The following is a 23,855-nucleotide window of genomic DNA, read 5'->3' on the forward strand; positions in this document are numbered from 1 at the left end:
GTTGGACACGACTGAAGCGACTTAGCAGCAGCAGTCTAACTCTAGAAGTTCTGTACATAACCACTGTATGTACTTCCTTGCAAAAACAAACCTGTTAGTCCACCCTTGTTAGTTCACCCTTCTAATTAAAGCCCACATTCTTTGCAGCATGGTTCCTATCTTCTGAGTATTGGATTGCAGTTAACCCTTCAACAGCACAAGGGGGTTAGAGACACCTACCTGGTGTGCATTGACAATCTGTGTGTGACCTACAGTCCTTCTGTATCTGAGGTTCCTCCGCATCCGTGGATAGAACAGATGGCAGATTGTATATTGCTGTAATATTGACTACTGAGAAAAAAATCAGTATATATAAGTGGACTAATACAGTTCAAACCCGTGTTATTCAGTGGTCAACTATATTTTGTCAGCTCTTTAAGATTCTCCCTAGCTCATGTTTGAGGTCTTTGTTCACAGCAAGTATATTAAACTATTTGCTCTTCTCCAAACATTCTGAATACTTTTTTTGCTGACTCTAGTGTTAGTCTTGCTACGCTTTTTGTCTGGAATCTGCTTCATCATTGTCTCGCTGGAACACCCATCCCTACTCTCGGAAGCCCGGGTGGGCCCGCAGCTCGTTAAGCGCTGCTTTTCCGCTCACCTGTTGTTCCCGCAGTACCCAGCGTGTGCCTCTGCTCTGGCGCTCCCCCATTGTACGGTGCTGTTTGTCTGTCTCTGTTCTTCCTCCTTGACCTGCAGGGCTTCTTGAGGCCTGGGATCCATTTTTCTCGTCATCGTATCCTCAGCACACCTAGCACAGAGTCAGATTCATGGGTGGCACTCAAGAAGTATCGTCAGTATGTGATTAAGTTTAACGTTGAGTCAGTTTGCTTGCTAGAGTTGCAGGAGTGCAGAGGCACCCGGAATCTGGCAGCAGCGTCTGCTGAGAGCAGAGCATGTCCGGTGCTGGGAGCACCGGCCCCCTGCGGCCTGTGTGACCGTCTCCTCGCCGGGCCGGCCCTCGCCCCGCCGTGTCCTGGGTCCTGCGCCCAGGGAGCCTGCCTGCTTTTCAGTCAGTTTCCTCTGCAGGTGGCGGAGGATTTTGAAACGCCTGAAACCAAACCATTACATCCACTTAAAATAGTTTATCTTGTCTGGGTATGATAAGAGGTGGGTGGGAAAAAATTAGTGCACACAGCCCATTTCTTGGAGTTGAGGTTGCCAATTAAATGTCATGAATGGAATAAAATAGCACATACAAGTTGTGTTTAAAATATTTTGCTTCTTATTTTTCTATTCACTTTAATTTAGAAAGTCAGTTTCCAGATGTTGGATGAGCATTGACTAATTCCTCAGTACCCTCTTTCATTCTGTTTTCTTGATTATAGATCATCTGACTGAAGTATATTTAGAGAAACTGGCAGAGGATTGAATATGGTGAAACTGAGAGCCTTCTATTTCTCTGAAGAAGTGAATTCAGTGAGGTTTTTACAGTCACAGAGCGCCATATACTTTAGCCCTTCTTTGATCCAGCAAAACTTTGGTGACTCATTTTGACTTTAATTGAAGAATGTTTGAATTGAAACATTTAATAATAATAGTGGAGGAGCACTCTTCTTTGTTTACTGTACTAAATGTTAAAGATGATATTATTTCTAATTGGAAATAAGATAAATGCCAAATTAAAGGTCTTTGCATGGTTTCACCAGAACAGAGGGTTAGAGAGGTGGAGATTTTTTGAGGATTCTAGGCCTTTGGGGTGTAGTAGGGAAGGAAAAAGTAAGAAGAGAAACTTGGCCTACTCATGATTGTGCTATGATTTTAGTCAGTGTTGGGCTGGAAGTCGAAGTCTGAATGATGCTGAAATAAATCAGGGATTTGAATTTCAAGACTTACAGATTTAAAAAATGAATCTAAATAATACTCTGCAATTTAGAAAAATTAAAGGACCTAATATTTTTAAGTCAATTTATAAAGATCTCTGTGTATAGTTTTCTCATTTACCTTATTCTCTTTTTAAAGTAGTTCATATTTAGGAATCATTAAACAAAGATCTAATGTATTCCTCCCATATCAAAACAGCTAAAACATTGATCTCATGTTCTGTGATGGAAGTTTCCATGCATGCAATCTAATTTAAGTTTCTCAATTGTCCTATAAAGCATTTTCATCTTCCATCATGTAAGCACAGAAAAGGAAGCTCAGCCATTGCCCCAGAAAGTAAGGGCAGGATTCCAATTTGGGTCCACAGTTCCCGCATCTCATGCTTCCTTTCACTGGATTGAGAATTTCAGTTTCAGAAATATGCCTTGAGCTAGGGAAACAAACTTACTGGAATTACAAAACTAATTAAATAGCAAATTTTAAGTGGAAAGGCCATTTTTTTATATGGTGTATATCATTTGGTATATTTTAAATGGAAGCCATCTGTCTAAATAAAATATTTAATTTTGCAGTTATTTAAATCTTAATATAGGAATTGATTAAATGGTGGACTAACCAGGTATTAATCTATGATTTTTAACTCTTGATATGATCACTCATATGGTCTTCCCTGGTAGCTCAGCTGGTAAAGAATCCGCCTGTAATGCAGGAGACTCCAGTTTGATTCCTGGGTCGGGAAGGTTGCCTAGAGAAGAGATCGTATACCCACTCCAGTATTCTTGGGCTTCCCTGGTAGCTCAACTGGTAAAGAATCCACCTGCAATGCAGGAGACCTGGGTTCAATCCCTGGGTTGGGAAGATACCCTGGAGGAGGCCATGGTAACCCACTCCAGTATTCTTGCCATGGGATTCATGGACAGAGAAGCCTGGCGGGCTACAGTCCATGGGGTCACAAAGAGTTGGACACGACTGAGCAAATAAGCACACATGATCCTTGTACATGTAGCTTGGAATGAACTTGGGATAAAATTTAAGGTCAGATTTTGTTTCTCAGAACAGCTTTGGAGTTTTCTGTGGCTATTGAATGACCTGCTGGGATTGGTCATATCACTATCCTTGCACTGAAAATTGAGTGTACAGTTTACCTCCTGTTTCATTTTTAATATAGAAGTATCATCTATGATAGATGGGAGGAAGGAAAGGAGAAGAAATAGCTTAAGCTTAAATACAGCTTGCAGTACAGCTATTGTATTTGCCTCGGAAAATGCGGTCAGCAGGGAGCTGATACCTGATCTTCTACTGGTGCTTCCTTAATTTACTGAATGATTATAGGAAAACTACAGGAGCCCTTTTTGTATTTCATTCTCACTGGCTCTTAATTTAGGGTTATGCTCTTTGTGACCTACCTATCTCACAGGGAGATGGTGAGATTAATTATACCATGCCGGCCCATTGCCCAGCACTGCCCCAGAAAAAGGGGCAGACCTGTCATTCGGAGGCCTTCCCTTGTCTCAAGGCCCTGCCCAGGATGGTGCCTTCACTCTGTATCCTAATGGGAGGTCGCCTCCATTCAGGCCAAGGACAGGTTTTCCCATGACACAGAGAACGTTTTCTCTTCTAGTTCTGTGTGACCGGGCAGATTGCCATCTCTGCAAACCTCAGTGTCCTCATCTGTGAAAGCAGCAGCCCTCAGCCCCGTGACTCCTAAAGGGAATTACCCTGGAGCTGCTCTCATTTTGGCCTTTGGCTTCTCTCATCTCACCCAGTTTCTTGAACCTATTAAGCTTTTTTAAGCTCGGTTGCTATTAAGGAAGTGTGGCAGACGCCGGGGTAGGCCTTTCTGGAGGGGAGGCCTTGCTGGGTGGAGGTAGGGGGCAGGCGTTAACTTCAGCTGCAGAGATCTCTTGTCCTGGGCCCAGTGACCCAAGGCCTGTTGGTCTTGCACAACAGTTTCATGTCTCACTCTGCCTGATCTTCCTTCCTTCCCCTTTTTTTTATGAGATTGATCTCTCTAAATAGCTTCTGGTTCCATTTCCACAGAACTTGGTCAGTGAGAACTTAAACATGTGAAAACAGGACTAGTAGAAAGAATTTCCTCAAGTCACAAATGAATACATTTTTTAATAATAAACTGTGTCATATTCTGTAATTTATTAATTTGGAAGTAATATTTTCAGAGTAAACAAAGATACCCAAAAAAGAAAAGTTCAGTCACTATTAGGTTTGTGATTTTCATATAGATTAACTGTATAGTATTTTTTTACTGGACATGAGCAAAGCCTTTGTCAAGTAAAGTCCTTAGTTCTTTTAGTAACATTTATAGTAAGTTGTAGCTTTAAAATCACCATTCTTTATCCCTAAATACATCTTCATTAAGTTTTTTTTGTATAATTAACTGTTAGTCCTTGCAAAGAAACAAACAGCATATATTGCAGCTTTTTCCTGTGTGCATTAGAGATATTTAAAGTGTTCTTTAGCTATTCTTCAAATACATCATTTTGGGTATAACTGAGGCCTTCTCTTTTCTCCTTTCTTCCTTCTCTCTTTTTCTTTATTCCTTCCTCAGTGGTTTGGGTATTGTTATCTTTGACTTAAAAACAAAGAACAGTGAGTCTGACAGCTACTATGGAATTGATCTCATTATGAAGAATATGTATGTGCTGAGCATTTTTAAGAAATTCAATTTTATGTTGTAATGGGGGAGTTGATGTCTCCTTTCTTGTGCTTTAATTTCAAATTTGCATTTAGAGATTTGTCTTACTTTTTTATATTTTGAATTTTATATTTTTTTTGTATTTTGAGAGTTGTCAAAACTCAGTGTAACTTTTAAAAAATTTGATTTCTCCCTATCTGTGGTTAAAGGATATGACTCAGTATTGCTGTTTTCTTTCATGTGTTATTGTTGATTTTTCTTTTCTTTTTTTGTTCACAGTCCACAGCTTGTGGGATCTTAGTTTCCAACCAGGGGTTGAACCCGAGCCCTCAGCCATGGAAGGGCGGAGTCCTAACCCCTGGACCACCAGGGGATTCCTGATTATTGTTGATTTTTTAACTTGGAATAAAGAAGCAGAGACTGAGAAATATGTCACTAGTCTCCATGGCAGACATACAGAGAAGATTTTAAAGAAAAGGGGCTTGGAGAAGGAAGCATTTAAATGACAATAGCATGTATCAGAAGAGAAGAGGATAAGAGGCTGAATTCTGACACATGTGTGTTTAGTAAATATAAGCTGCTTTTGATTTTATTCACTATTTATTTATGTTGTGGAGAGAAAGTAAATTATGTCAGTTATATCAGGCCTTTGAAAGTTTACCTCTGTAGCATTAACTGACCTTCACATTTCCTTATTTGTTTTTTCATCTGCCCATTCATCCATTTTAACAAGTTTTCAGCTCTTAATGGTATTGCTAACATCAGACCCCAGAACAGTATTACATCAATGGAATGTATTCCAGGTGTAAAGTACCAAAGCGCAATGCATACCGTGTTATTCCTTTTATGTAAAGGGCAGAAACACACGAAATCTATATGATTTGAAATCAGGATAGTGGTTACTGTGGTGTGGGAGGTGGGGTCTGGGAGTATGAGAGGGTTCTGGGTATTGATTAGGTTCTCTTTCTTGATCTTGGGTACTGGTTTTGTGGGTGTGTTCACTGTGTGAAACACCATTGCACAATATACTTATGGCATGTGTAGTTTTCTGTTTGTATTTTATTCTTAAATATATTTTCTAAAATATCAGGCTGGGAAAATTCCCTTGGGCTAGATGTAGTTTGCCTCTACCTAGACTTTTAAGAATCGCATATCCGAAAAACAAAGAAACAAACTCAAACCACAAACAAGAAACAATCCCAGAATTGAGTACAGAGTCACACAAATGGAAAAAATCTTCGTCTAGCCCACTGATGTCCTGAGCCTAAAAGACTTTGGAGTCTTGCATGTGTCCTGTGGTACTGTGATTTCACTTCTTACAGCCACGGGGACTGGTGTTCAGAGAGGCCCAGTAAGTTGCCCAGGGATCCCCCCAAAGTCTGCTGGAGAGCACCCTGATCCACCTGCTGCCTCAGCGTGAATTGTACTGGAGGAGCTAAAAGCAGCTCCTTCGCAGGAGACTCTATTACAAAGACTTCTAATGACAACTCAAGCAGAAAGCGTTTCTTTCATTTAACCCTCAGGTAACCTGATTTTCAGCTGCCCAAAACTATCAAATTATGAAAGATTCCATTTGTTTGAAAGTTTACCAAGTGATAGCTGTCCTGTCACTTAGCTATTATTTTCATGGTTGTGTTAAAAAAAGAGCTTTGGAAGATCTTTGAATCTTGAGTCAAGATACTCTTATGCATATTTATGCATATTTCTTACATAAATAACCTTGTAAGAGATCCCCTTTGGATTTTTGTTTTCTGCCACCATGAAAGACACTTTTTTCTCTGTACACGTGGGGCTATTTCTACTTGAATGATAACTCTCTTTATGACCTACAATTTGTATATACATACATATACATATATATGTGTATGTGTGTGTACAGATATATAAAATAAACTCGATTATAGCTTTCTTATAATCTATATTCCCATCTTAATCCAACAAGCGTGGCATTTTCTCGACTCTAGGCTCATTTCTCATCCCATGGCCAGTGCTGACACAGGGCTTTCGTTCTCAGATGGTTTCGTCTTGTCTGACTCTTCTGACAGCCTCTGGATTGTCTGACTATGTTATCTTCACATCTTTGTGGCCACCTAGAGAAGGAAATAAGCCAAGTTGTATCAGGAGAAGTCTCTATTCTTATTTTTATTCCTGTTTTCCTGTTTGTTCTATATTATTTTTCCCTGTTTATTCACAAATTCATTCAATAAAATTTCATTGCTTATTTGCTGTGTGCCAGACACTGTCTTAGGTGTAGGGTATAGAAGGGTGAACAAAAATCAACATATCCTGCTTTATTGGATCTTACCATTTATTGCAGAGAGAGATCATTAAAAAAAAATCTTACAACTAAATAAAAAGTCAACTGTGGCAAAATAACTATGGAGTGGAATTTTTGCTCTGTGTGAGCAATAATAAGGAATTTCAACCTGTTAGAAAAATGCTTCCTTGAATAGAAAATACTTGTTTTAGTATGTGGAGAATAACCAAATATAAATCAAAAAGAGGTGGAGTGAGTTTCCAGCAAGTGGGATACATGCACAAAAATTCTGAGGCAGAATTCATGGCATGTATGAAGAACTCAAAGAAGGTCAGCCGGTATGGCTAGAGTGGAGTACAGAGGAATATGGAGCAAAAAGTAAATGACGGATTAGGAAAAGTAGAGGAGTCGGTGACCTCGTTTTCCTGATGGTTTGAGAAGAGTTACCTAGGAAATGTTGAATGAACATTTTGAAAAGTGAGCAGTTGGTGGTTAGAGATTGGAATTTTTACCTTCCTAATTCCGGAGGAGGATGACCAAGTTTCAAGGAATGACTGCAGGAGTGGTAACCAAACTGGAGTGGAGGTTAAGATCATTGGAGATAAAGAGGTCAAGGAAATGAAAGTCTGTGACTAGTCATCTGTGTGTTTGTTGAAGTAGCCTACCATGTTGTGATGGCAGGCTTTGGGTGAAGTAGAAGACTGGCTAGATGCCAAGTCTTTAATAAATAAAACAGACTGAATTATTGGGGTCGGGGGAACTACTTAATCCAAGTAAACATTTCATAAGATTTGCGTAATTAATTTTCCTCTGTTTATATGAGAACTTAACCTTTGATGCAAGTATTGTGTTGGCCAAAAAGGTCATTCGGGCTTTTCCATAACATCTTATGGAAAACCATAACGAACTTTTCTGGTTGACTCGGTATTCTGAGGAGCCAATTAGTCACATTATTTTGACAGATACTGTACAGAGGGGTACACAGTGGTCTAATCAGGATATATTTTATTTGGAAGGGATATTCCCTCTCCCCAAATTCTTGTTTGTAGGCTTTTATCTTTCATCTAACTAGTCAGTCATGCGTCTGTTCCAAAGCAATTGCCTGGGGGACTTAGGTAATCTACAGAAGAATGATTTTTAAATCATACTTTATACTCTTTTCCTTTGCTTATACATAACTTTAAGTCATATTTAGGTATATGCAAAGGAAAAGAGTGGCAAGGAGTGCATCAAAATGTAAACAGTGTAGACAATGTATAAAATGTAAACAGTGTAAACAAAATACAAACAATGTAAACAATGGCATTTTGTTCATTTGTGTTTTGTTTTGGCCATGCCTCGTGGCTCATGGGAGCTCAGTTCCCCAACCAGAGATGGAATCCAGGCTATAAAGTGCCAAATCCTAACCACTAGACCACCCAGAAACTCCCTGGGTAGTGGAGTTTTAACAGATTTTGTTCTGTAAATATAATTTTCCAAAAAATGAAAAGATGCCAAAGTTTCTTAGAGAAATGGCTAACTCCAGGGTTGGAACAGGGAGAGAACAAGAAGACCCTGGAACATTTTGAGAATCTATCATTTTTATCATAAGATTTTTTAGAAAAATAATATTAGAGTGAAAGAAATGAGGATGCCGATGGGTCAGGAATAATTAGGCTAGGTGGAAGAGAGAAAAGGTTTATTGCGTAGGAGTTGTCAAGATTGGGATGTGCAGGGTGGACGGTGGCCATGCACTCGCTTCTACTGCAAGAGCTAATGCAGGATGCTCTCTTCTGTTGGCCTCTGGTCACAGCCCCACATTTCCAGGTCACTTGGCAGAATTCCTGGAGCCTCAGGTTTTAAAGGAGAATTGGTATGGGTTTCTCCCTAGTGCCTCTGGCGTTTCATTCCCTGAGGAGAGGTTTAGCTGTTGATTTCTTTTAACTGTGATGCAGACAACCTCAGTAAGCTCCTGGGGTTTCCCCTGCCCCCCTGTACAGCTGTTATGGAGCTGTGCTTTGATTCTGATAATACCTGTGGATTAACAAATCAGAAATTGTTTTCAGTGTCACTCTGTCTACAGCAGCTGGGCAGTGGGTCTGTTCATTTACATGGAAGTGGATGTTGACTTCACATGTCAGCCCAGGACAGTTTTTTGCCCGACGGCTTTAAAGTTCACCACACAGAGACAGATATCGTCCTCTTTCAGAGTTTAGAAGTCACCAGAGTCATTTAATATGCCTCTTTATAAACTGTGGGCATTGGGCCAGGCAGGGTTGCAAAAAGCTCTTGCTTTAGAGCTGGCCCAGTTTGTAATGCCATGCCAATGCCAAACCCACGTCCTAAATGATGCAGCACTTACTTGAGACAGAGCATTCTAGGTAAAAGATAAATGTTCATTCCTGATGGATGACGAAGACTTACATCTAGAATGACGATGGGTTAAGACTGCCACTCATTGTAAGTCCAGGGAATGCTGTCGTACATTTCAGATGCATTATAATTTCAGGATCAGGAAGAATAAGATGGTACATTTTTAAAGCGTAAGTTATCTAGAAAAATTTTAGGTAATTGGAAAGTATACATGAAATGCTTTCATGTAATGAGGACCTAGACTATTCTTCATAACTCTGTTTCCAAAGGAACTAAACATGGTACTCTGAAAGCAGACGAGTGTCTGATGTGAAGGAAATGACTATGACAATATTATTAATAGTAAATCCAAGCTCTAGGTGGTTACAGATTTTTTAAAGAAAATATTTATAATATAAATCATATCATTTGTCCCCACTGAAACTACCCTTTCTCAGCTCCTGTGAACCCACTGTACATATGCACTTTTGTCCTTGATGAAATCTTGGTCAGATTTCAGAGCTTTGCAGTTCCTTTTAGTCACAGGAACAGTCTCAGTTTCAGAAATGTGGAAGTCCTGACCAGTGTAATATTTAAAACTTGTCCCCTCTCTCATATTTGGGTTAATGGCTCAGTGGGTGAAAAATTCACCTGCAGTGCAGGAGACCCAGGTTCGACCCCTGGGTCAGTAAGATCCCCTGGAGAAGGAAATGGCAACCCACTCCAGTATTCTTGCCTGGAAAATCCCTTGGATGGAGGACCCTGGCGGGGGGTCCAGGGGGACGACTAAGCACGCACACACCCACCGTACTTCTCAGGTCAAGCTTGTTTCATGCTTGGGAGCCTCCATGGACCAGGGAAGGGGTGTGACACCTAACATTTTTTTTTTTTTAACCTTATTTCCCCTTCTAGTTACTAATTGCTGTTTGTGGCCCTTGGGGACAAAGCTGTAAGGAGCCATGCAAGTCTCATTCCAGTGGTGCATTTATAGTTTGCATTGCTACTATCTGATGGATGCAAGATTGCCGACTAGATTTCAAGGCACGTCTTTGTGGGCTTTTGAACAATTCCTCTTAGGGATCTCTGGAGATAGTTACACTGATGATGGCCATGCTTCCGCTGGCAGGATGTTTGGGTTGTTTTTAACTGCCTTTCCTGCTCCTGAGCTTCTGGCATTCCACCCCTCTGTTAGGATCACAGTGCCTCCCTGGGTAACCTCTTCAGTATTGTCTCTTAGAAGACAATCAGTCCCTTCTATGGGCTCACAATCTGTTTTCACAGAAACATGGTCTCACCATTGTGGAAGTATAACCTGATCATAGACCTCTTTGCTTTACAATTCCAGGGGTAGCTGTTATTTTTCTCAAAGTCAAAGGGATGCACCACATCTGATACTTCTGAGTCACCCCTTCTTTCTTTAATTCTGTGCCTTTGGGTAAGCTCCGTTCCAATGTTGGGTAGGAGGAGATGCAGAGGGTTCTATGACTCTGTCTGGAGCAGTTCTCCATAGTGGTCTTATTATCTGCTCCAATTCAGCTGGAAATGAGCAGTGGGCTCATGACTGAGAATAGCTTCAACTGACCTCTTGACAAGCCCTGAATATATGGCTAGCACTCTGTAACTGACAGTTGCTTTTAGCTTTCAGGATTTCAGCTAAAACTGAGACACTTTCATTTTAATATCTTATCGTAATAGTGTTTTTAAAACTCTCACTTAGATGGTTACATTAGAACTCATATTTGTGCAGGTAGTAAATAAAAGTAGCCGTAAGTGATAAACTAGGAATATATGATTAAAATATGTAGTGGCAAGAATTTAAGGTGCCTTGAATTTTTTTACTTGGAGCATACACTAATAAATGATAGTGTCACTTCTCCAGTTCGATGGGTATTTTTATTATTAAAACCAATAATTTCTAGTTTAATTCAAAGTTCATGAGTAGCTAGACTGTAATAAGTTACTTTACCTTCAAAACATCATTCAGTGTCTTGTGTCTGCTTAATAAATATGCTTAAGTACCACATCTGACATAGGGATTTCCCCCCAGCTATAAAGATAAGTTATCTCAAATCTGTGGTATTCTGCTAGGATAGAAAGGAATAAGTATAGCTTTTTACAGATATAAGATGTGCTGAATTTTGCCCTTATTCCTGGCAGAGCCTCTATTGTGAAAGCCATTTTTTTCCCTCCTAATTTTCTACTTGGTGATCTTTTCACTGTGGTTTGTCACTCATGATTGATATGTATATGACTTTTTAATGACCAGTTTTAATAATATAAATGAGTTTATATTTACATAAAGGAGATAGTTAATATACATTTCGTGAAGTATTTTATTTGTGGTTGTTTTATGTTTAGAATTTAAACAATAATTTATCTTCCTTTTTTTCATAAGTATAAGAAGGAGTGAGGATTTAGCATTAGTGGGGTCTGAAGCTTATGCAGTTTGGAAATTCTCTCTAAGGAAAAGAAAACAAAATTGCAAACACAAAATTAAACTCAAAAGTAAATCTGTATTTAGAATAAAAGTAGTCACAAGAAATTATAACTTTTAAAGCTGACAGGTACTGCAGAGCACAACAAAATCCAGAAAAATAGCAAAAATAAACCTTGCTTTCCCTTCCCTGTGTCCTTACTTGCGGGGTGAATGGCAGTACAAGGTTATATCCTGATGCCTCCTCAGGGGCGTCCTGTCATCTCATGGCCGGCTGGGATGCACACGTATTCCTGGAAGAAGCCCTGCATTGCGATGACTAGCAAGAACATAACCATACCCAGAAGTGACTCGAAACCATGTAAATGTATCATTAAATCCAAATAAAGCTATATCTTTAACTTAGCTTCCCCTTAGCTAGATCTCAAAACAGTTTTGTGTCCACTTCAGTATCACTTAACGCAAGGAGAAGTGTGATGGAGCAGAAGAAGGTGTGGAAAGAATGATCCTAACTGATGATGTTAAAACATCTTGTTTGGCAAGTTTTATGAAGACATACGATTGTGTTGTTAAGCTTCAGGTGGCCTGTGCATCTTCAAGGCCCTGAGGTTTAAGTTGTGTTAGCTTCAGTTACTTCTGAGGGAAAAACGTGAGTAACTGAATATTCCAGATGCTTAAAGGAACCATAAGAATCCATGTTTCTTACATTTGTTTTTTACATTCTTCTAAATTACTATCCAAACTTATTCTTTCATCTGTTTTTAATGTTAGTATTAAACTAGATAAAGGAAAAATGTGTAAATATTATACTTTTCATGTTTTGAATAAATTGTGTATTTAATTATTAGAAAAACATATTTAACCTCAGTTCAGTCGCTCAGTCATGTCTGACTCTTTTCAACCCCATGGACTGCAGCACACCAGGCCTCCCTCCCTGTCCATCACGAGTTCCCGGAGTTTACTCAAACTCATGTCCATTGAGTCGGTGATGCCATCCACCATCTCATCCTCTGTCGTCCCCTTCTCCCGCCTTCAATCTTCCCCAGCACCAGAGTCTTTTCTAATGGGTCAGCTCTTCGCATCAGGTGGCCAGAGTATTGGAGTTTCAGCTTCAGTATCAGTCCTTCCAATGAATATCAGGACTGATTTCCTTTAGGATTGACTGGTTGGATCTCCTGGCAGTCTAAGGGACTCTCAAGAGTCTTCTCCAACACTACAATTCAGAAGCATCAATTCTTCGGCACTCAGCTTTCTTTATAGTCCAACTCTTACATCCATACATGACTACCGGAAAACCCATAGCTTTGACTAGGCAGACCTTTGTTGGCAAAGTAATGTCTCTGCTTTTTAAAATGTTGTCTAGGTTGGTCATAACTTTTCTTCCAAGGAGCAAGCATCTTTTAATTTCATGGCTGCAGTCACCATCTGCCGTGATTTTGGAGCCCCCCCAAAATAAAGTCAGCCACAGTTTCCACTGTTTCCCCATCTATTTGCCATGAAGTGATGGGACTGGATGCCATGATTTTTGTTTTCTGAATGTTGAGTTTTAAGCCAACTTTTTCACTCCTCTTTCACTTTCATCAAGAGGCTCTTTAGTTCTTCTTCACTGTCTGCCATAAGGGTGGTGTTATCTGCATATCTGAGGTTATTGAAATTTCTCCCAGCAACCTCGATTCCAGATTGTGCTTCATCCAGTCCGGCATTTCTCAAGATGTACTCTGCATATATTTTTTCTTGGGCTCCAGAATCACTGAAGATGGTGACTGCAGCCATGAAATTAAAAGACGCTTGCTCCTTGGAAGAAAAGTTAATGACCAACCTAGACAACATATTAAAAAGCAGCGACATTACTTTGCCAACAAAGATCTATTTAGTCAAAGCTATGGTTTTTCCGGTAGTCATGTATGGATGTGAGAGTTGGACTAGAAAGAAAGCTGAACACCGAGGAATTGATGCTTTTGAACTGTGGTGTTGGAGAAGACTCTGGAGAGTCCGTTAGACTGCAAGGAGATCCAACCAGTCAATCCTAAAGGAAATCAGTCCTGAATATTCATTGGAAGGCCTGATAGTGAAGCTGAAACTCCAATACTTTGGGCACCTGATGTGAAGAACTGAGTCATTTGAAAAGACCCTGATGCTGGGAAAGATAGAGGGCAGGAAGAGAAGGAGATGACGGAGGATGAGATGGTTGGGTGGCATCACTGACTCAATGGATGTGATTGAGTAAACTCCAGGAGCTGGTGATGGGCAGGGAGGCCTGGCATGTTGCAGTCCATGGGGTCGCAAAGAGTTGGTCGCGACTGAACTGAACTGAACTCTGCATATAAGTTAAATAGGCAGGGTGACAATATACAGCCTTGATGTACTCCTTTCCCGATTTGGAACCAGTCTGTTGTTCCATGTTCAGTTCTAACTGTTGCTTCTTGACTTGCCTACAGATTTCTCAGGAGGCAGGTCAGGTGGTCTGGTATTCCCATCTCTTTAAGAATTTTCCACAGTTTGTTGTGATCTACACAGTCAAAGGCTTTGGTGTAGTGAATAAAGCAGAAATAGATGTTTTTCTGGAACTCTCTTGCTTTTTCAGTGATCTAATGGATGTTGGAAAAACTTATTTAAGGACAGCAAAATATGTTTACCACAATAAGAAAAGCTAAAAATGAACAGCACATCCATGATGTAGATGCTCTCTTGTTTTACTGTGCATCTGCCTGTAAGTCGTCTGGGCCAATGGAAAAAAGTGGTACAGTGTGGATTGCATCTGTTTTGTTTCCCTTCTGGGTCCATTTAGTCTCTAGGTAGTAAGTTTGAAAGGTTTAATGCAACACATCTCAAGTGATTTAACTCTATTTCCTAAACAGGAAATTGGAATTGTGCAGCAATTCCTTCCAAAACAAGTAAGATTACACCTGGGGCGAATGCTGTGGTCTAGACCAACTTGTGAAAACTGAAGGCAGAATGACGTCTCATTGCCGCTTTCCAGGAGTATAATTAGAATATTTTTTTTTAAAAACTTGTATGGATTAAATTGTTGGAGTACAATTAAGATAGAGATACATGAAAATATCTTTATTTCTTGATATGTACTGGATAGTACCCTCATAACTTGTTTCTATAGGGGTTTGTCTTTCATATTAACAATCACCTAAGACACAGTAGTTTAAAAGGGTACCGTTGGCAGGCAGCCATATGTTGTGTGTGAGCTCTGACCCCTTGTGTCCTAGGTGTTACCTTGGCACATTTTGTTCTCCTCCCATGGACAAGTCCTGATCGTTGCCTTCTGCGGGGACTTTTCCTGGCTATCTGCCTGTTCTGGATAGCACCCTTTTTTTCTTAGGCTTCTGCTTTGCTTCTCCTGATGGACTCCTGGCGACCCTGGCAGTACTAGACTGATGCCCTAGAACACACGGCGAGTAATATTGCCGTGTTAGCAGAATGGTAGACACACAGGCAGGCAGGGGCACCCCCTTGCGAGGGAGACGGCAGTGCCATCAGAGGTTGTGGACCTCGGGGGAGAGCCGGCTGAGGTCACTGAGCGCTCCGAGGGCGCCGTCAGGGCTTCCCGTCCCCCGCCTTTCCCGCCTGGAGGAAATGCACGCTCCAGCAGCAGTCCCCGGTTTAGGGCCCTGTGTCTGGGTTCTGCACGGTGACACGCCCCCTTCCCGTCTGAAGGGACAGCAGCTCAGTTCAAATTCCTCAGCTGGTTCGTTGCCCACCTAGTGAGAGGCTTACTAAGAGACTCCCCTAAGACTTCTGTTAGGTCTCAATGGAGTGTTCCCATCTCCTCACTATATTTTTGGTAGCTACGTAGATATTCTGTATAATGAGATATTAAACAAACATTTATATGAAAATATTTTATGTAAGTTAATGTTTACTATTTGCAATTTTTAAAGGTCTATAACATTGTATTCTCATCTAAATTGCTGTTGAACAGAAGCCTTATAAGATAGGGATTTTTTGTCTTACATTGCATAATTTTGTTTAAAGCATTATTTTCATAGCAGATAGAATGTCATGTCTCTGAATGAATGCCATTATTGTGGTGGAAGAGGGAAGTTTTTTCTCCTGCAGGACAGCTTTAGAATGGTTGCATCAGATTTCACTATTTATTCCTTTACCGATATAGCAAATAGGCCAGATATATCCTCTACCAACTCCCTCTGAAATAATAATATATGATAAATTATTTATCAGAACAGCATTTATTTTGGATTTGTGAAATGGGTGAAAGAACATCATTAGTTTATATGTAACTGGTTAACTTGTTTAAAAGTTTTACATTCAAGCAAATAAAAAAAATTTTCTTTCATTCTTTTTGTTGTTCAGTTGCTCAGTCATATCCGACTCTTTACAACCCCATGAACTGCACACGCCAGGCTTCCCTGTCCTTCACTATCTCCCACAGTTTGCTCAAGCTCATGTCCGTAGAATCAGTGATGCCACCAACTGTATTCTTTATTTTGAGCTAGTTAGAGTACACCATGAAATTGAATAACTATGAGTTTTTGTCCATATTTTACTGTATTGATTTTCTCTCTGACCATTAATATCAGTGGTTCTCTCACTATTTCAGTTATCAATGACCTGAATAGCATAATCATATGATTTTATGGAAAATCAATTTTTATAATATATTAAAATGCATGTATAATGAATAATATTTGATGGAATTAGTATACTTTTTCATGCTTCTTTTAGAAATCTAGTCCTTTTAAAGTTGGACAGATTTTTTTTTAAATAATAATGCTATAATTTATTTTTTTTCCAGATACTGTACCTGATGCTAGATATTTTATGCCCATTTGATAAACAGTTTTTTGAGAGGTCTGGGAACTTTAACATCCAGTTGATAGTAAGTGGAAGAACCAGAGAGCAACTCTTGTCTGCTCTGCTCTAAAACCCAAGATCTTCCTCTCCTTCCAGAATGTTAGTGGGCAGCAGAACTGATGGAGAGTGACCAGTACCTGATGTCAGAAAGAATCTAGGTCAAGTGCATAGTTTAAAAAATCAGTTTTATGGTGTGGATTAAACATAGTTCAAAATAAAAGAGTGATGTGGAAGTATAGTGTTTAATTATGAGTTTAAAAATCCTTTTGTTAAATGAATATGACAGCTTCAAATCCATATACATCATGCTCAGGTTTTGTAATAAAGTGAACCTTTAAATAGTTCCTTTTAACTTACAATGCAGTTTTGAATATGACCTACTTAAATGGACAGAATTTATATTTCTACCAGAGGAAGGCCTCATTTAACGAGAAGTAATTTCTCTAACAGGAAAAATGTATTCAGAATGTAATTCCAAAACCTCCAGGAATAAGACTTCTATCTAAGTAACCACATAATAGTGTTCCAGAATCTGTGTGTTAGAGTCTATCTTTTATTCAGAGAAGATCTCTTCATGTTCTTACTGCCAGGTTATTTGTGATTACTTTATGTTTTTATATCCTTGTTGGAGAAACTCAAAGCAATAAGAGGTGGCAGCAAAATAAATAAATAAATAAAAGTGTGAAGAAATAGCGAAACTGTAATAAACAGATGCAGAAGTACACACTGGGCAGTAGTTTACATAACATGTTTAACCTACCTTCTTCTGAGAATGGATAACCAGTCAGGTTTGGTTTTAGAAGGAGAATAGGAGAGTCTCTTATTTGAGGCTGTTGTTTCTTAGAAACTGAACAAATGTAAAAAAAAGTTGAGAGTCAAGTTGGGCTGGCTGTAGTGCAGAAGCCAGAGAAGCAGGATTAAAATGGATAGATCGGAGGCGCTGGCCTCCCGCTGGAGCTCAGGGCCAAGGAGGAACCCAGGAGACAGGAGTCGTGACGGCCGCAGCTGAAGGTGGGAGTCCTGAAGGCCAGCAGGACAGGAAGGAGTGATGGAGCTGGATTTCAAACCCCCCATTCTCCAGGGCTTCAGGGTGACCCTGCTTAATTCCTATGTAAGCTGATTTTAACGGCGACGATCTCTTTGTAGGGAGAAGGAACTGGAAGAGCTGAACCCTCTTGGGCGTAGCAGATCCTTGTCTTCCTTAGGCTGTAGGTTTGCACTCGGATGTGTGTGCCTGTGTGTGGTGGTGGGTGCGTTTGGGGAGGGAGGTGGTAAGTGACTGATGATAAAAGACCGAGCTGAACCCACCACCCAAACCATCCTTCGGCCTTGCCCATGCTGCAACCTGATTCCACACGGGGACGGGGCAGACAGGGATACAGGGCAGCTGCCTGTGGGTTTTCACACCTCAGCAGGCTCCTGAGGACTCACTTAAATACAGCAGAATAATACCTAAGGCTAAAATGGTGACCCTGTGGTGTCAAAAACATTAAATTGTTTGTCCTCAGAGTAAGAAAATAACTAACCCCCCCTCCCCAATCAAGAGGTTAACGTTTTAAAACTTTGTCATTTTTGTGAGAGAGTTACTTTTGAAATTTACTTCCTGATAAAAACTCATTCCCTGATGCTGCTAGATAAGTTGTTGCTTTATGTAGCTTTAATAATACTCCTGTTGCTTTGTGAAGGTGATTCAAGTCTAGCACTCTAAGTTTACTTGTGATCAGTTATTTTGCATAAAGATTAAAATTTGATTTGAAACAGCAGTGAAGGGTTTATTTCATTAGGTCCAAATTCAAATTTTTGACCTCACTTGAAATAAAACATCTGAAGTTAAAAGTATTAAAAAGTACCTTAAAACCGGGAAGAAATAGCTACATTTTCTCAAAATTCTCAGAAACTTTTGTAATATCCAGAGTTCTCTGTATTGGGTAATACTAGTCCCCACTTATTCTGTGTCTAAACTGGACAATAATATATTTTCCTTACAGCATTTTCATGTGATAGGTCTTCAGCCATATATTGCTGACAGCATGTACCTTGCACCTGACAAGACTGCAGCCTGAAGGGTTATACGTTGGTTCGTATTGTGGACTTGACCTTCAAAAGAAGAATAAGGCCAAACTATTATAGGTTGATTACTTTAATAAATATTAAATGATAAATGAAGCTGGTTCTGCACTAGCTGCAGGGTGTGTGGGTAATAAAAGAAAATCTTCAAATGGTGATGTGTAGTATTATGGACATCTTTCTTGCCTTATTAAATCTGTTTTTGCCTCTTACCCTCGTAGTTGTAATTGCTGGGAATGATGAGGTAGGGTGTATAATTATTGTTGCCCCCTGAATGAAAAGTAAAGGAAATTTTACATGTAAAACTAATTCTTCTCTTTAGCAGGATGAATACAGAAGTGTGCTTTTGGTAATAATAGGTGCTTAATAACTCCTCCTCACCTACCTACTCCCTCAAAAGTCATGAATTTGATGTTGAGTGTGGAGCACCCCAGGCAATACACATTTCCATTTAATGAAAACTTTAGTTCTGTCATCCTGTTTGAGATGTCACAACATCCCCCAACGAAAGAGTGCAGAATGCCTTGTGACTCATAGGCGATCACCAAGTTATGTGATTGCATGGAAGAAAAAGTAAGTGAACCTGGGTATCAGAAAGAAATTCATGAAACCTCAGTTCTTGTAGTCAGAGGTGGTACACACCCTCTAAGGTGGCCTTGACAATCCTTACTTCCTGCTGTTTCTGCTCTTGTGTAACTACTTCCCCTTAAAAAGTAGGCCAGCTTAGTGACTTGCTTCTTTTTTTTTTTAATTAATTAATTTATTTTAATTGGAGACTAATTACTTTACAATATTGTAGTGGTTTTTGCCAAACATCGACACGAGTCAGCCATGGGTGCACATGTGTTCCCCATCCAGACCCCCCCTCCCACCTCCCTCTCCATCCCATCCCCCAGGGTCATCCCAGTGCACCAGCCCCGAGCATTTGTCTCATGCATCCAACCTGGACTGGCGATCTGTTTCACAGTTGATAATATACGTGTTTCAACGCTACTGTCTCAAATCATCCCACCCTTGCCTTCTCCCACAGAGTCCAAAAGACTGTTCTTTACATCTGTGTCTCTTTTGCTGTCTCACATATAGGGTCATTGTTACCATCTTTCTAAATTCCATATATATGCATTAGTATACTGTATTGGTGTTTTTCTTTCTGACTTACTTCACTCTGTATAATAGGCTCCAGTTTCATCCACCTCATTAGAACTGATTCAAATGCATTCTTTTTAATGGCAGAGTAATATTCCATTGTGTATGTGTACCACAGCTTTCTTATCCATTCGTCTGCTGATGGGCATCTAGGTTGCTTCCATGTCCTGGCTGTTATAAACAGTGCTGCGATGAACATTGGGGTGCATATGTCTCTTTCAATTCTGGTTTCCTCAGTGTGTATGCCCAGCGGTGGGATTGCTGGGTCATATGGCAGTTCTATTTCCAGTTTTTTAAGGAATCTCCACACTGTTCTTCATAGTGGCTGTACTAGTTTGCATTCCCACCAACAGTGTAAGAGGGTTCCCTTTTCTCCGCACCCTCTCCAGCATTTATTGTTTGTAGACTTTGATAGCAGCCATCCTGACTGGCGTGAAATGGTACCTCATTGTGGTTTTGATTTGCATTTCTCTGATAATGAGTGATGTTGAGCATCTTTTCATGTGTTTGTTAGCCATCTGTATGTCTTCTTTGGAGAAATGTCTGTTTGATTCCTTGGCTCATTTTTTTATTGGGTCGTTTATTTTTCTGAAATTGAGCTGCAGGAGCTGCTTGTATATTTTTGAGATTAATTCTTTGTCAGTTGCTTCATTTGCTATTATTTTCTCCCATTCTGAAGGCTGTCTTTTCACCTTACTTATAGTTTCCTTCGTTGTGCAAAAACTTTCAAGTTTAATTAGGTCCTATTTGTTTATTTTTGCTTTTATTTCCATTACTCTGGGAGGTGGGTCATAGAGGATCCTGCTGTGATTTAGTCAGAGAGTGTTTTGCCTATGTTTTCCTCTAGGAGTTTTATAGTTTCTTGTTTTATGTTTAGACCTTTATTCCATTTTGAGTTTATTTTTGTGTATGGTGTTAGAAAGTGTTCTAGTTTCATTCTTTTACAGGTGGTTGACCAGTTTTCCCAGCACCACTTGTTAAAGAGATTGTCTTTTCTCCATTGTATATTCTTGTGTCCTTTGTCAAAGATAAGGCGCGTGGATTTATCTCTGGGCTTTCTATTAGTGACTCGCTTCTAACCAAGCACACATGGCAAGTGTGGTAGTTGTCACTTCATGATTAGGCTAGATGAGATAGGGGCTTCCTTTTGCTAGCAGTTTCTTTCCTTTGGTGGCTTTGATGAAGCAAGTTGCCATGTTGGCATGTGGCAAGGAAGTGAGGGCAGCTTCCAGTCAGTGGCCAGCTAAGAAGCTGAAAACCTCAGCTCAGCAGCTCTTGAGGAACTAAATACTACCCCCAACTCTGGGCTCAGAAGCAGATCCTGCCCAGTCAAGATTCTCGATGGTACCCCAACCCTGGCTGATACCTTCATGGCATCTTGTGAGAAACCCTAAAACAAAGGGCTCACTTAAAATATGTTCCTGGTGCACAGAAAATGCAAGATTAAAAATATATATTGTTTTAAGCTTCTAAGTTTGTAGTACTTTGTTTTATAATGATGGAAAGCTAATACTTCGGTCTATTAGTTAGCTAGAGGCTGCCATAACGAAGTACCACAGACTAAACCTGAATGATAGAAATTTATTTACTCAAATTATGGAGGCTAGAAATCCAAGACCAAGGTATTGGCAGGGTTGGTCTCTTCTGAAGCCTTCCTGTGGTTTGTAGATGTCCATCTTCTCCCTGTGACCTCACTTCGTCTTCCCTCTTGGCACATCGGTGTCCTAAACTCCTTTTCCTTTAAGGACGCCAGGCATGTTGCATTAGGGTACACCCTTGATTACCTCATTTTAACTTAATTATTCCCTTTAAAAACAGTATCTCCAGATACAGTCCCATTCTGAGGTACCAGAGGTTAGGAGTTCAACATAGGAATTTTACAGGAACACAGCCAGTCCATAAGAATAGGCTATATAAAATTCTATGCTTATCTCTACAGCTAAAACTTGCTACCGCTCACTTATTGTCCACAAAGGTCCTTTGCTACCTTCCTCTTCTTTATTTTCACATAATTGTGGGTGTGTCATGATATATAGCTCACATGGTCTAGCACATATGTTTGCGTTTTCCTGTCTCCATTACAAAAATTATATCTCCTGTAAGCATATGCTTTCCATATGCTTTATGTGTGTTACTTCTACAGTATTTAAGATGGTGTTAGATGCGTCTTCAAAATCTGGTTTAACATTTCGCGTTCATTTGTATGTGCTGGAGTTGGAAAACCAGCACTTAAGCACCTATTGTTACCACAAGCACATCAAATTAAAGATTGGTTCAGGCAAGAGTTACCACTGAATGCTGAATGTAGAAGGAAATTTTTATGAAGAGCAAGGTGTTTTCATGATCTTAAATTGTCTTCCCACATACTTGTTAGTTACAAAAGATAATTAAAGAAATTCAGCAGCACCTTGACCTGGTTATCATCACTTTGGAGGAGCGGTTGGACAGTGTGTACCTCCAGATGTGAGAGCCTGAGAAGGATAATGTTCTAGCTGAGAACACATAGCCTAAATCAAATCATGAACGATCATTTGACAAAACCAAAAAACCAAAATGAGAAATGTTCTCTTTAAAAAATAGACATGATGGTATTCTTCAGAAATGTTAGGTCACAAAAGATAAAGGGAAACTGTGGAAATATTCCAGACTCAAGGAGCTAAAGAGAAATGACAACTAAATGCCGTATTTGACCCTAGACTGGATCTTGCATTAAAAGGAGGAAAATGCTATAAAGGACATCCTTGGATTAAATCAACAAAATGGGAGTGTGGAACAGTAAATTATTGTCTTAATGTTAAATTTGTGGAAGTTGATAATATACTGTGATTGTAAGAGAATATTCACAATTCTTGGTAATGCACACTGAAATTTTTTTTTCAATTATTTTTATTAGTTGGAGGCTAATTACTTTGCAATATTACAGTGGTTTTTGCCATACATTGACATGAATCAGCCATGGATTTACATGTGTTCCCCATCCTGAACCCCCCTCCCACCTCCCTCTCCATCCCATCCCTCTGGGTCTTCCCAGGGCACCAGCCCTGAGCACTTGTCTCATGCATCCAACCTGGGATGGTGATCTGTTTCACCCTTGATAGTATACGTTTTGATGCTGTTCTCTCAGATCATCCCACCCTCGCCTTCTCCCATAGAGTCCAAAAGTCTGTTCTGTACATCTGTGTCTCTTTTTCTGTCTTGCATATAGGATTATCATTACCATCTTTCTAAATTGCATATATATGTGTTAGTATACTATATTGGTGTTTATCATTCTGGCCTACTTCACTCTGTATAATGGGCTCGTTTCATCCATCTCATTAGAACTGATTCAAATGAATTCTTTTTAATGGCTGAGTAATATTCCATGGTGTATATGTACCACAGCTTTCTTATCCATTCGTCTGCTGATGGGCATCTAGGTTGCTTCCATATCCTGGCAGTTATAAACAGTGCTGTGATGAATATTGGGGTGCATGTGTCTCTTTCAGTTCTGGTTTCCTCAGTGTGTATGCCCAGGAGTGGGATTGCTGGGTCATATGGCAGTTCTATTTCCAGTTTTTTAAGGAATTTCCACACTATTCTCCATAGTGGCTGCACTAGTTTGCATTCCCACCAACAGTGTAAGGGGGTTCCCTTTTCTCCACACCCTCTCCAGCATTTATTGCTTGTAGACTTTTGGATAGCAGCCATCCTGACCGCTGTGTAATGGTACCTCATTGTGGTTTTGATTTGCATTTTTCTGATAATGAGATGCACACTGATATTTTAGGGGTAAAGGACCTTAATGTTTATTAACTTACCTTCAAATGGCTTGTTTTTTTATAAACATGAATATACTTATATATTTGTATATACATGTGTCAATTAGGTAAATATGTATAGATACATATGATCATATACATGGAGGGCATGTAAAATTGTGTAAAAAAATGGGTAAAATATTAATAATGTATCTGAATAAACAGTACCTAGGATTTGGGGAAACTATTTTTAGTCCTTGAGTTTTCTGTAAGTTTCAGTTATTTCCCAATAAATGTTTAAAAATTAAATGCAGTCACTTATGTTAATATAATGGGTTCATTATTATATTAAGTGAATTTATAAATATCTGTTTAAAGTTTGTCTCGGTTTTATTTCTAATAAGCATTAATAGATCTAATCCACCTAATCAAAAGCTTTTTTTGGGGGGTGTTCCTGATAATTTAAGAGTGTGAAGGGGTTCTGAGACCAGAGTGTGAGGACAATTGACATAAACTGTGTGGGGGTGGTTAGGTAGA

The 23,855-nt window shown here is 39.6% G+C and overlaps 1 protein-coding gene across 18 annotated transcripts in view; it reads left to right on the forward strand.

Annotated features, from left to right (window-relative positions):
- The window catches only part of CAMK2D (calcium/calmodulin dependent protein kinase II delta), a 299,891-nt gene that overhangs the window by 74,251 nt on the left and 201,785 nt on the right, over nucleotides 1-23,855 (forward strand). The window lies entirely within an intron of this gene.

This window comes from Cervus elaphus, chromosome 17 (genome assembly GCF_910594005.1).
Source record: "Cervus elaphus chromosome 17, mCerEla1.1, whole genome shotgun sequence".
Lineage (NCBI taxonomy): Eukaryota > Metazoa > Chordata > Mammalia > Artiodactyla > Cervidae > Cervus > Cervus elaphus.